Genomic DNA, 14977 nt, shown 5'->3' on the forward strand with positions numbered 1-14977 from the left:
GAGAGCGAGGCCTCTCTGGCTGAAGTGGGGGTCTGGACACACGCCGCCTTGTGGCATCTTTTCCTCTCTCCTTGCAGCTACATCTGAGTATCTTCGGTGGGGCAACTTGAAAACTGCTGCTCTACTAGGTGCCTGTCTGATGACTCCTAATCTTCATTCCTTCTTCGTATTCACCAGATCACCCTCACTCCCTTCTTATCTTTTTCACCACCTCCAAGCTGGTGGCTCCCAAAGCCAGTGCTCAGAGCAGCGCTGGTCCCGGATGAAGTTCACATGACACCTGCTGACTGTTGGAAGAAAACATAAGTAAAACTTAGTGAGTTTTTGCAAAGCCAAATTATTCTATGTAAGACTTTTTTTTCCCATTATGAGATAACATCTACCCTATTTTTTGGTTGTTAAAATATTCTTTCTTTTATAAGCCCGGCCTGGTGGTTCACACCTGTAATCCCAGCCACTCGGGAGTCTGAGGCAGAAGGATCGCTTGAGGCCAGGAGTTTAAGATCAGCCTGGACAACATAGTGAGACCCTGTCTTTAAAAAAATAAAAAAAAATTCTTTATTTTATGAAATGATGGGAATAGCAGATTGTTTAAGAAATACTTTCTTTTGGGCAAAATATAAAATTATGAATCCTGTGTTAGTCCCCAGGATTTTTATTAAAATTGTACTTTTTTGGGTAAAATTCTAAAATCTAGGCACTGCTGTTTTAAGTATTACCTTTACTATAAGAGTTACATAAGACAAGCCAGAAAAGAAAGTTGCAATATATGGGAGCCCTGGGCAATTATAGGATTCATTTGGAAAAGAAGAATTTCAGTTAATAGAGATTTTCCTGAAAAGAGATGATAAAGAGGCCAGGACTATTCTCATGGCCTAAGTATCAGTTGAGTATGAGGGAAAGGACTCTGTTCTAACTCCAGGGAAGGAGAAAGATGATGAAGTCATTAGTTGGACAAAGCAAAGCTGATGACAATGATAAAGCATTGGTGCGTCCTAGGGGATTTTCTTTTTGTGCTGTTCTGATGGCAATATTTCACACTCTCAAAAAAAGGAGGGGAAGTCTACTGATTTGCTGACTATATAAAGCATTAAAAATCTTTTTAGTGACACTTGATTATGTCAAGCGGTAAGTGTCTCCTCTTCAAGTCCTACATGCCCCGGGTCTGTCCACCTGCTGGTCCTGTTACCCCAATTCAGCACCTGGTGGCAACCAACGATGTGAGTCACAGGACCGACAAGGCGTGACAAACCTATTCTGGGACTTACTGGGGTTCCAGGGATGTCATGTGGAATTTTATCACTTCTATTCTCAGGACATTTCTCTGGGACTGATTTCTCTTCTGAACTGGATGCGTGTTTTACCCGAGCGGATCCAGGACTAAATTGGGAAGTCAGTACCTGTGATGACGTCTGGCTTTCCTTTCTGTGACTCATTTCCTGCTCCTCGTGTCTCTCTTCCATCTGGACGTTTTGTGTTCTCATAAAGCCTGTGCTCAGTGCCTGTCAGCTTAGAAGACATCTTTGCTAAGGTGGAGATAATATCTCACCCTCTCAGTGGTCCTGGGATTTTTATTAATAATAAGGGCCATTTAGAGACTCCAATTTGATTGAATTCTAATGAAACAATCTTTAATGGAGAAATTTTAGGTATCAGAACAGGCTACTGGGAAAGTGTTTTGGGCTAGGGGAAGTTTTAGGAGCCCCTTGAATTCTATCCTTCGTGCTTAGAATTTCTGAGCTTACCAGACCCCGCTGCCCCAGTTGCTAAGGGTTCAGACAGACTGTTCTCTTCCTCTGTTAACCAGCACCAACCAACCAACCTCCTTCTGCAGAATTTAGAAGTATTCTAGTAGCCCACTTAGCTAGTAATGCTTAATGCTTTTAAGCATCAGAAAGTGAAAAAACAAAAAACGATTACTGCATTTGAGGAACCAGGATGAAGTTTGGTCTGGCTTGGGAAGAGATAATGACACCTGCTGTATGTGCTGGTTTCCAGTTGGTTCCATTCCCAGGCAAGCAGAAAGTGTGTACAGCCTAGGGTTGGGCAGGCCACTAGAGATTTAGTTTGCTAGATGGTTGCTGGGCCTAGGAGTATGGGGTGACTTTTGAAGAATTTAGTTGTGCAAAAGATTCGAAAAAACGAAGGTGCCTTCATCTTAGTCAAATGCAGACAATCAATCTGTCCTTTGCATGCAATAAACTGGGACCTTAGAAGTGGGGATCAAATAATTTGGGATGGAAAATTGGCTGGAGAACGTCCAGGCTGACCTGCATGTAGACATTTCTCCAGCCTTGTCTTGTCTCTTACTACAAATCATCCTGCAAAGATTAGGCAACAGCGACTTCAATTCACACACCTTTGAAAGATGGTGACTTCAGCATTCTCCATGGTGAAATTCACAGGCAACAATCAATATGTATTTTCAGGCAAAGAACCATCATTCATTTCTGTTATCGGACAATCTCAGGCAAAAATCATATCTTTTGTGACTTGAAGGCACAGCGTTTTCAACTGCTTTATTACTGTGGCTGAGAACAGGGCTTCGCTCCAACTGGCATTTAGCTGCTCAAGTTTTCTGAACTGCCATTTGTGTTGGAGTATCCAGGACGAGTGTGTTTTGAAGGGAAGGGAAAAGAAAGGGAGAAGGAGGGAAAAATCTATCTGCAGTGAAAAGCTATTTTTGTTAGCTTGAAGCAGCTTAATTTGTTATCGTTGACACTGAGTGCAATGTTGATTTAAGTTTTGCATCGAGGGTATTGACTTTACAATGAAAAGCCAGACACCAGCCATTGTCTAACAAGGACCAGCACAATCAGAATTTCAGATCCAGAATGGTGGAGAGGAGGAAAGTCTGCCAGATGACAGAAGATCTTGTCCTGGCTCTTTGAAGAATTAGTTGTGTGACACTAGCCAAGTCACTTTACCTCTTTGGGCTTCAGTTTTTGCATCTGTAAAGACATAGATATAGAATAACTTGACCCAAGCTCCCTTTCAGCTCTAAGAGTCTTTGACTCTATGATTGGGGTTGTGTTTTTACTATTCATTAACATTATAAATTCATAAAATGAGGCAGGTTTCTAAAACACATGAACACAAATATACTTTAATCCACTTAAAGTGCTAACTGCTGCTCAATTTTTATTTTCAAAATCATTTATCATACTATGATATATTGTGATATTATGATGGAGTCATTAGAAACTAACCAGTTTCTGAAGCACTTTTCAGAGAACAGTAATGATATTCACCAACATTTGTATGGTTGTCTAAAGTGTGCAGAAGTTTCCACATGCACCATCTCATTTGTTTCTTCCTTAATTTATAATTCTTAGTCTGCCTGTAGCACAGCTGAGAAGGGAGGTGAAAACAGTTTACATTACGTTAAAAGTTTTTTTCAAAAAAGTGTTTTGTTTAAATTAGTTTGTTAATTCAACAATGTCCATTGAGCCCTGACTATGTGTCAGGCCCTGTGTCAGAGACGGGGACATAGGGTAGACATGGCTCTACTCTTGTGGTGTTTACAGTGCGGTAGCAAGAGCATAATTAAACAAATGATTGGTGAATATTTCATTACTTCATGGAAACTGGGCTGTCCAGGAATGGCACTAGGACAGAGGTACTGTCAGTTCCCCACTGCTGGAATGAATCCGGGGCTCCCTAGAAACCACTGCCCACTCTTCCTCCACAAATGGAGTTCGGGGATGGGAGTTGGTGTATCAGGGCCATTTTCAGAGGGTACATCCGTCCAGCACATGAGGCACCATTGATTTTGACCTTTGAGATGCTCTTCCAATCAAGAGCTCATTTGCCTGTCTTACAGAGTGAAAACAAATATTGTTTATGGAGCTGCTGGGGTTCAAGGCTATGCCCACAATTGGCTTTTCCAGCGATTTCATAATCACGCAGCTCTGGGTTTTGCAGGAGCTCATGCAAGACTAGTTGGGTGTATAGAACGCAACCAGGAACTTTCCCTCTCAGCACTGAACGTAACTTGGTGATGCTACCTTTACCCCACATTGTGCTAAAACCCATGGCTTCACTTTTAAGAGATGAATTAATTCTATGATTCATTATGGCCAGATCTTCCAAACAGGTGTGGGCACAGTGACCTTGTGGCATAGATGCACTGCCCAGGGTGGTCTGCACATTGGGGCTCATCTTTGGATTCCCAGTGCCTGGCACACAGCCTGGCATACAGTAGGCACTGATTACATGCTTGCTGATCCAAAGCACCACTAAAATGTGTGGTATTGCTTTTAGTGTTTTTCTTTTGTTTTGTCAGTTACCAAAGTAATTGATATTTGAAATCCATAAAGGTGGATGGAATACGGTGGAGACAGATTTTTTTTTCATGTAGATTTAGGAACTTCGATTTAGTTCCATCTTAAGAATTGGTCTTTAGGAAAGTTGGCATAGAGAATCAATTAGATGGTATGATTTAAATGACGTTCTTTGCACTGCTGATTGGGACTGTAATTATGTATTACTGAAGTGCTTTTAAGAGTTATCCTTAGATAAGATTAGATTTATAGCTGAAAAAGGAACACAGTCCCTTTAAAGGAAGGAACAGATGTATTAAAGAACAAAAGCATCTTAATGGTTCTGTTAAGGTTGCTATGGAAATGACTGAATGCAAATTTTATTTTAAGTCCCTTGAAGTTAGCAATCTGTGGAGAAGAGAGAAAAAGTTTGGAGCAGGCTTTTTCATTTTTTTCATTTTTATTTTTCAAGAGAGAAAGGGGGATGGGGGAGAGAGGGGAAGAAGACTTAAGTTTAGGGCAAAATGTCTGAAAGTTGAAGCAAAAAGAGTTTGAAGAGATTTAATCTGGAAGAGACCTGTCAGATTCTTTAGGCCTGTGATTCTCATATTTCAGTGAGAATTACCTGGAAAGTTTCTTAAAACACAGATTTCTGGGCTGCCTCCCAGAGATTCTGATTTAGTCGGTGCAAGCAAAGGCCTTTGGATTTCTAGTAAATTCCCCAGTGGTTCTGGTGCTGCTGGTCGGTGGCTGATGCTGCTGGTAGGTGGAGCACCCCTGGAGGAGCACTGAACCAGGCCGATCCCCTTCCCCTCGGTCTATAGTTGGGGAAACGGAAACTTGGAGAGGTGAAGGGCTGGCTCGAGGTGGCTCTGACAGTAAGCGGAGGAGCTGGGGCTAGAATCAACTGTCCAGGCTGCCTCCCTGCCCTTCCCCACCCTCCTTTCTCTTCTTCTCCCTTCCCCTCCCCTCCTTCTCCCTCCCCTCCCCTCCCCTTCCCTCTGTGAGGAAACTGATCCCGAGATAGGTCATTGCCAAGGTCACAGAGTAGAGTCAGGAGAAGAACCCAAAGCTCTTGACTTCCAGGCTGGTGTTTGCCCCACGTGTGCCCAAGAGTTTCTCCTAGAGAAGCAAAGCACCAGAGGATTATGGGGGCTTCCCTTTCAGCAGCCAGATCATTCCAACAGTGTTTTCTTTAGAAGCAGAGAACAAGCAGAGCCTGCATTATCTGGCAGAATGAATCCTGAGCCCCCCGGCAGAGGGAGACTGTCAGTAGTCATCAAAGGGCTCTCTGGCTTGGGAAAAACGTTGGTGTCATGGGGGAAAAACTTTTCTTCTACCCTCTTATATTTAGTACCTGGGGGCCTGTGAATTAAACTAACAAAAGGCAGAATAACAGGAGGGAAAAAAGCATACAGTTTTATTAATATTTTATGTGCGTGGGAATCCACAAAACTGTGAAACTCAAAGAAGGGGTTAGGCTCCAGGGCTCATGTATCCTTTCACAAAGGAAAGGGGGTTGGGGCTTCCTGAGATGATAAAGGGTGGGAAGTGCCTAGAAAATATATGGGAGAACTAATGGAAGATAAAAGCTCATTTTAGTAAGGTCTGTTTATGCAAACTCCTCTTGGAGTCAACTCTCTGTCTCCGGTGAAGAGCGCTCTTTCTCTCTGGTGTGGGGGTGGAGGGGTGGGCCACCTTCACACTGACAAATTTATGCCCTGCTTTTAGGTAGATAAGACAGGGCAGAGAACTCTTCCTGCATCTGTTGGTTCTCAGTTGCCTTCAGCTCAAAATAATTCTTATGTCCAAAGTGGTGTATTTTGAAGTGGCATCTTCTGGACTCCTTCATTGGAGGATTCGGAGACTTGCCAACATCAGTGCTGGTGAAATTTAGATTGTGCTGGAACAGCTACGCAGAGCGATAGGGTGAAAAAGTCAGGGCAGTATGTTCATCCAGCCTGAAGGAAGCTATACTTAGATAAAGCACTTACTTAAATCGGGGGCCCTGGCTCCTAGCACTCTTGGAGGCCGAGGTGGGAGGATCACTTGAGGCCAGGAGTTGGAGACCAGCTTGAGCAAGAGTGAGACCCTGTCTCTACTAAAAATAGAAAAATTAGCCAGGCATGGTGGTGAACACTTGTAGTCCCAGCTACTTGGGAGGCTGAAGCAGGAGGATCACTTGAGCCCAGGAGTTTGGGGTTGCTGTGAGCTACAATGATGCCATTGCACTCTACCCAGGGCGATAGAGCAAAACTCTGTCTCAAAAAACAAACACACACACACACAAAACAAATAAATAAAAAAATAAAAAGCACTTATTGAAGGGACTGGTAAAATTAAATTTCAAATGATTTCATATATTTTTATTAAAAAAACCTTGCCTTTAGTTATGTATGATATTTTAGAGTCTAGTATTTAATGATGCCGCTTAATGACAAATACTGTTTTGGCTTTTAGAAAATACCTATGTTCACCACACCTGTGTAAAGAATAGCTATTTTTACCACTAGACAATTACTAAAAGACATTATCTACCTTATCCTAATCATGCACACCATAACTAGGAAGAAATCAACAGCTTTGGGAGTGTTGGACTTGCAAAAGCGAATCTATGCAGCGACAGCAAGTGTCATGACCTTCCTGCCTTGATATATCCACTGAGCCTGGAGCCCCAGTGCTTGGGTCAAACATTAGCCCCTTCTGGAATTATCGTGCAGAGTGTAAACCACACATTGTCATCTGAAGGAGTTAGTTTGTCAGCTTTCTTCCCCTGTGGGTGGGATGCAGGACAGCCTAGGAACAGGAGGCCCTGCGAGGATGCCCGGGGCCTGCTGGCTCACTGCTGGCTCACTCACCGGAGTGCAGTATGTGCAGGTGAGACTCTCTTTGGGATTTATAGATTAATTTTTCTCTCCAATTTTGTGAGGCAAGGGACTGTAGTCAGTAGTTGGGCAGAGGAGAGGAGTATTTTCAGGGCAGGGGACCTTCCAAGAAACCCTGAAATCTCACCAAAAGGTGACAGCAGTTTCCTCCTATCTTTGCTGTTCTCTTAAAGGGGTGTCTCCTTCCCTGACTTTCTGGTCTCTCGAGGTCATCGGCAATTCCTCTGGAGGGGCTTCTGCACAGCACGGCTGGGGTGGGATGCGGTAGGAAGGGAGAGGGCATATCTCACTCGGATGCTGTGTCCAACCCCAGTTCTGCTACTGGGTGACCCAAGAGCAAGTTCCTAACCTCTCAGAGCCTTGGTTTCCTTAATTGCAAAAGGATATATACACACACATAAAACTTCAACAAATTAGTATAGATTAAGAGGAGTAGCGCATGTGAAGTATCCAGTATAATCCAATTGAGGCATCGCAGGTTGGGTTTTCAGAAGCTGATGCTGAGCTGGAGTGTGGGGTGCAAGAGGTATTAGGGATCAGGTCCTGAGAACAGAAAGTGGGGGGTGCAGGACTGCGCGGGGGCACAGGCTAAGCTACAGTGCGGGCCGGCCAAGCCTTGGCCAAGCTGGAAGCCCTATAGTGAGCATTGCCCATCAGTGCTGCCTGCGAGGGGTCCGGCCGGCCAGCCGGCCCTTTGTACCCCTGCCTCACACGGTCACCAGTGGTGGCTGCCCCGGGAAGGGCGTGTTTGGGCGAGGCAGCTCCGGCAGCAGAGGCAGACCTGAGCTGACATCTGGAGCTGAGCAGCAAGCCCTTCCCTGCAGCATGGTGTGGGCGGCTCATCTTCACGCCTGCCACTCCGCCATCCAACAACGCTCCTCCCTGCTACCAGAGCCATCTTTTTTTTTAACCTTTTCTCTCCCCTCTTTCCATTCTCCATCTGCCTTCTTCTCTTGCACCTGCCTCCTTGGGCCCACCTTCCCTAGCAGCTCCGAGAGCTTGTGGCCACCAGCAGGGCCTAGACGTGGTGCAGACTCCAGCCCCTCTCCCCTCCACTCCCATTTCAGCAGGAAGCATCTTACCCACTTTTTTTGTCTCATGTGGATAGTTTACAAGTTAGCCATGACTCTTCTTTTACTTTGGCAGAGAGAAGAAAATAGCCAGGCCTTATTCTGCAGAATGAAACAACACAGATGCCGGCGAGGGCACAGTCAGCCCCTGCTTGCCAGCTGGTACCAACAACAGGAGAGATGGCATCGGATGCATCGCTAGCCGATTTCCAAGAATGCCATGGGCAGCCAAAAAAGCCATTTGGGCTTGTTTCGTTTTCCTCTGTTACCTTTCTGAGAGACAAAGAGGCTGAGAGATCACTAATGGAGACGTGGATTTGATGACATCTGGGAGGAGGTTACGTCAAGGGTGCTGGGACACCAACGTACAAATTATAGAACAGGAGGACACGGCAGCTTTCTAAATGCCTATGACATGTGGAAGCTGCTCGTAAAGAAAATTTGAAGGTGTGCAGGCAGTGGGAAACCGGACCGTGGGGAGAGGATCTGAAGGAGCTGAGAGGGCCCCAGATGAGTTTGGAATTGTCTTCCTAATGTGACCAATCCTGGCACCATTCCATGGAGGTCCTAGTCCACATCTCTCTGAGCTTCTGGGATAATTCCAAAATGGCAGAGAGAGTGAAAGCATGTGCATCATTTGGCCGCATCACAGACAGCACCAGAATTATGTACTGGCAGTTTCTTTGCTCTGCGGGAAATCTCTTGTGTCTGGCCTAGAAGCCCTTGTCAGGAGCTGGGAAACACCACTGGCTCGCCGCATGGACGGCAACCATGAAATCCACCCTATGGTGGCCTCTTGGGGACTAGCCTCCTTCAGGGGACCTGGGAAGTCCTGGCAAGTGGGAACTCCCTCTCGGGCCCCAATTCCAGCCTCAGGCATTGTGCAGAAGCAGCCAGTAGCAGGACCCCAATTTAGTTCCATGTTGGGGAGTTCGACCTGGAATCCTGAAGCGCTCTGTGCAGGAAACGAGTTTTACAGGGTTTTGCTGTGCTCTACTTTGATTCTCCCAACAATGCTCCGTTTCATTTGCAAGGACACCAGGACTCAGAGAGATCAAGTGTCTTGCCCCAGAGCTCACAAACAGCCAGGCAAATCCCTGAGTGCTGGCCTTGTCTGGCTCCGTAGACTTCCAGTACATGGTGACCCTGGTTCTGATTTTTCTTGAATCAGAGAAGATATGGGGACAAAGACATTTAATCCCATGGAATCTCAAGTTAGATTCACTAAATGGCTGGGGCTTCAGAGGGTGCCACTAGTCCTTGCTCGCAAGTAATTAAGCATCCTGCTGCCATCCTCTGGACTGTGCTGGCCACGCACGGGCCACGTGTGGTTACTGAGCCCATGAAATGTGGCCAGTTCAAAGTGAGTGTGTTGTAAATGTGAATTTCAAAGGCTTCGTATGAAAAGAGAAGGTAAGTATCTCATTAAAAATTTTATATTGACTATATGTTGAAATAATATTTTGGAGATACTGAGTGAAATACTTATGTTTAAAAATTATAATTTATATTTATAATACTATAAAATTATGATTAAAGTTAGTTTTACCTGCTTATTACTTTTAAAAATCGTGGCTACTAGAACATTTAACATACCCACGTGGTTTGCATTACTCTAGACCCATCTACATCCCCAGATGCCTTTACTCTACTTTTAGCTTCTGCTTATTCATCTACCTCAGTTACCTGTGGGACTGGTTAGACCATCTGCTTTGGACCTTGCAATCTAAAAGGTAGTTCACAAAATGAGTGTCATTTCACACTCAGGTGAGCATGGCCTTAATCAGGTGCTTATAGGGGATCCCGCAGCTTAATGTCAATGCAGGAGCCTCCCAGGGGGTCACGCCTCATTCGTTCAACAAATATTTATGCAACGTCTTATTTATGAGGGACAATGATGCCAGGTTCTGGGAGTGTGTCCGGGAGGAAGGAATAGTCACAGGGCTTGGGGAGCTTGTAATCTGTCAGGGGCGGTGGACATTGTGATGGGCAATTTCATTGTCAGCTTGACTGGGCTCTGCGGTGTCCAGGCATTTGTTCAAATATTATTCTGGGTGTGTCCGTGAGGGTGTTTTTGGATGAGATTAAAATTTGAATTGAGACTGAGCACCATAGATTACCCTCCCCCATGTGTGTGGCCCTGGTCCAATCAGTTGAAAGCCCGAAGAGAACAAGAAAACTGAGTAAGAGGGAACTTCAGCCGCCCGACTACTTGAGTTGGGACATCGATCCTCTGCCCTCGGATGGTAACTTATACCATTGATTCTCCTGGTTCTCAGCCCTTCGGATTTGGACTGGAATGACATCAGCTCTCCCCGGGCTTCAGCTTGCCAGCTGCAGATCTTGGGGTTTCTCAGCCTCCAAGGTTCTGTGAGACACTTACTTGTAATAATCTCTCTCTCTTTCTGTTTCTCACCTGCGTATGTATGCATGTATGTATATATCTATCTCCTGTAAGTTCTGTTTCTCTTGAGAACCCTGACTAATATAGACATTAAACAAACAATTTATATACTGAGTAATTGTATAACTGCTGCTTGGGGGTGTGGTTGTAGTGTGCGCTGAGGGGCCTATTCAGAAGGACACAATCCGTATACTTAATTAGAACAAAGTTCTGGTTATCTATGACTGCATAACACACCACCCTAAGCTTAGGGGTGTAAAACAACTATATTAATATATACATGAGTCCTATGGGTCAGGAATTTGGACAATGAATGTAGGATGACTTGTTTCTGCTCTATCATGTCTGGTGCCTCAGCAGGAAGACTTGAATGGCTGGGGATTGATATCATTTAGGCAATTTCATATGCATCTGGCTGGGATGATGCAAAGCTGGGCTCAGCTGGGAACATTGACCAAAGCATCTGCACACGGCTTCACCGTGTGATTTGGGCTTCACGATAATGTAACTGAGCTCTACGAGGCAGCGTCTTGAAAGGGGATGTTAGAATGAGCGTTCTGACAGACAAGAGCAAGGCAGAAGTTGCAAGGCTTCTTTGACCTAGCCTTGCAAGTCACAAAGTGTTGTATCTGCTGCTTCTATTGCTGACAGGTGAGTCACTAAGGTCAGTCTAGATCAAGGTGAAGGGAACTAGACTAGTGCCAAGGTCTTGATGCAGAAAAACAGGTAGGATAGAAGATATTGTTCACGCCATCTTTGAAAAATACCACCAGCCACAAAGAACAACCTAAATGCTTTAGACTGATTTCTTGGTCTTCTTCTCAAAAAGGAATGGTGCACTATGCAGTTCCCTTCTCAAAAGGGACCAATCACATTATTTATGTCATTGTATCTTCAGAGAATAGGTTTTAGCAATATTGCTGAGATTTGTCCAGGGTTATACTTTAAGTCAAAAGTGAACGAGACCCTAAAATTTCAGGTATTGACTATATACAAGATTATAGTGTATTTTTCTTTTTCTTTTTTTCATTTTTTTTAATTTCAGGATATTATGAGGGTACAAACATTTTGGTTACATTTTATGTCTTTGCCTCACCCAAGTGAGGATTAGAGGCATGCCCTTCCCCTCTACAATGGTATTTTTCTTTTTCATAACAGTGTTATGAAGACATAGTTTATATACCATATATCTATTTAAAGTGCACAATTCAGTGGTTTTAGTATATTCATAGAGATGTGCAGCCATCACCACAATTTTAGAACATTGTCATCACCCAGAAATGAAATACTTAGGAGTATAACAAACAGCTGAGTTTCAGCCAATCACAAGCAGCTGGTTTTAGCCAATCACAGGCAGCCACCTCATCACCCCATGCCCAAGTAAGGCAGGTGCCTAACTATAGTCAGGTGATTTCTCTACTTTGCTTCCCTGTTCAGCCACAAAAACTCACTGCTCACACTGCTGGGTAGAATTCTCTGAACCTCTTCTGGTTCTGTGTGATGCCTGATTCATGAATTATCTTTGCTCAAATTCTGTTAACTTTCATTTGTCTAAAGTTTTTCTGTTAACAGTAATATGGGGAGAATTATACTCTGCAAAAACTTCTAGCCTATGTTCTGTTTAGTTGCTAAAAATAAGACGGACACATTTCAACTTATCAACAACTCCAAAACACAAATGCCCTCATCATTCTCTGGTGGCTGTTCTCTGAGGACAGAGGTGAGCTTTTAATTAAAGTGATTTAACTTCTTCCTCACAGCATCCCTGGGGATGGTATAGGAGAAGCATTCAGTAAAGCCAGGTTTTATTGAAAACAGCATCTGGAAAAATGGAATTGAAATGCAAAAAATGCTGGATGTGGGAGATCTTGCTTAGTCACCTCCTATTTGGAACTAGAGTTTGCATTGATCACATCTAGTGATGGTATGCAGTGTTGTACTTCTCCAGGCTCCTTTCAAGGGTCAGCATATTTGATCCTAAAAGCCTTCCCATGAGGCCAACTTTACTGTGACGTCACAGACGAAGAGGCAGCTCAGAGAAGCCAGCAGACTTAAGTCCCAAACCCTCTTTCTATGCACGTCACAGATCTGTGAAGCTGAGTGACCGTGGACGCGAGGACTGCCACCCCCACCGTTCCAGACCCCAGAGACCTGTCTGCTCTTTGGTTTTTTGCCCATGGGAATGCTTCTCTTTTTAGATGCAAAAATCCCAAACCTATAACCAGAACCCCAAAACACACAAACTCACTCATTTGCCTGAGTTCCTGCGTGAGCCAGTGAGTCCCAGCGTTGCTAGGCCTGAGAAACCCACCGCCAAGGACTCTCCTTGTGCGGCTGTCGTGCGGCCCTGCCACCCCGGGGGAGCGCCCGGCAGGCGGCGCATCCCCGCACCTGTCCACTAGACGGCAGCATTGCGCAGCCGATGCCGCCGCTCCAGGCTCGCGCGCCGCTCCCCACCTCCCGGTGCTCCGCACTGGGGCTCAGGTGCCGGCGCCGCCCAGATGCCCGCGGTGCCGCACCCGGTACAGATGGGCCGCACCTGGCGGGTCACCACAGGTCTGAATCCACGGCTGACTCAGACTCGAGTGTTTTTGTGGCTCAGGGCACAGCCGCTGCTTTGGATCATTGGTCCAGTTCATTTGACTGACCCCTCGGCCCCCGCCCGCGGAGGGGCAGAGGGGAAGGATGAACGTCCCCATCCAAGTGGTGTCCCCCCTACTCCTATTGTGCGGCGGGCGTTATCTCTAGAGACCCCGCAGTCTGCCCGCCGCTCGCTCGGGTTCTCCCGCGAACAGGGGCGTCGCGTGCCCTGCGATGCCGACTGTCGCCAGCAGAGGGCACCGTCGCCACGCGCTGCGCAGGAGCCGCCCGGGGAGGCTGCGGGCTGGTCCTGCGCGGTCCGCGTCCTACGCGTGACCTTGGGGCCCGCGACTGCCTGTGGCGGGACTTCCCCTCTTCCCGGCTATCTGGGCGCCTTCGCGGGGCTCCGGACCCCGGTCCCCCAGAGACCTCGCTCCATCCGTCCTCTTTCTCCCCAGTTCTCAACCTCCCCGAACAGATGGGCTCTTGCACGCCCTCCCCTCACTGCTTGAAGCTCGCCTCTACCCTGTTTGCTCTTTCTAGAATTGGCCTTCTCTCCCTCCGAACTCTGTCCCCCCTTGGCTGGGTTCTGGTTCTGAGTCCCCTATCCCTCTATTTCTTTTTATTTTTCAAAAGTTTTCTTCCTTTGCCAATCCTTTAAACGTCCCTGGCCCCGGGATTCTCTCTTTGACCTGTTTCTCGCTCCCCTCCCCCTCCCAGGTGAACCTATTTACGTCCATGGAGCCCAAAACCACCACCATCTCCGCTACCGCCGACGTGTCCCGATCACCCATCCTGGTGACAACCACATTTTTATCTCCGGTCCAAATTTCTCTTTTGAGCTACAGACCCATTTCTTCATTTTGCCAGGCTAACAGGGGCTGCTTGGGAAACATGCTTGGAAAGTAGCCGCAGTCTCAGGGCTATTCCACTGAGGATGTTGGGCGATTTTTGTCTTCTGTCTAGCAACGCTTTGAATAGCAATGCTTTGCTTCCAACCAGCTGCCACTTCTCTCTCAAGCCTTCTCCAAATTCAAGAAAATGTTTTTACCTAGTGCTTGCCTAGAGATGCAGTCACTGAAGGGAACCACACCCTGCCAAGGGACCCACACCGGGTCAGGTGACCTGAGTCTTCTTGGGAGCAGGAGAACTGACCCCAGGCCACAGAAGAGGGCTGAGAATGGGCTGATCAGAGTCTTCTTTTGAGATTTGGGGACTGGAACACTGAAAAGAATGAATGGTCTAAACAAAATATGGAGAGCTGAGCTGAAAAGTGACATGGGTCAAGAGGCATGTAACAGCTGAGTGAAGGAGGAACATGAGCACGGACAGAGGTAGCGGAGAGGGCTCCATGCCCCCCACACCCCCACCAGGCTCCAGCTCCAGTTTCTCAAGAAACCCACAGTCCTCTCTGCTCTTGGCTCCTGAAGGTTTTCTATATTCACTCAATAGCCTCTTCTCCTTGAGCCAGTCCAGCACTGCAGCCAATTCACGAAGAAAGGACGCTGCTAGGAAAGAAAGGGAAGATGGGCACAGACAAGATCAGCAGGATTGAGCAGGCTTCCCCGCCCGGCTGACAGAGCCGGGAGGGTGGTGGCTGTTGGTGGCTGGCGAAGCAGAGAGGTTCAAGGCCCCCATGTGGAATTCACCACTTTCCTGCTGAGAATCCCTACCTCCCACCTACCATTGCATCTTAGCCGGTTGGGCAGCCATGGCTGCAAAAGCCAAATGCTTTTTGCAAGTGTCACTAGGCTTGTGGAATGGGATAATGCCAAA

The sequence above is a fragment of the Lemur catta genome, chromosome 19 (genome assembly GCF_020740605.2).
Source record: "Lemur catta isolate mLemCat1 chromosome 19, mLemCat1.pri, whole genome shotgun sequence".
NCBI lineage: Eukaryota > Metazoa > Chordata > Mammalia > Primates > Lemuridae > Lemur > Lemur catta.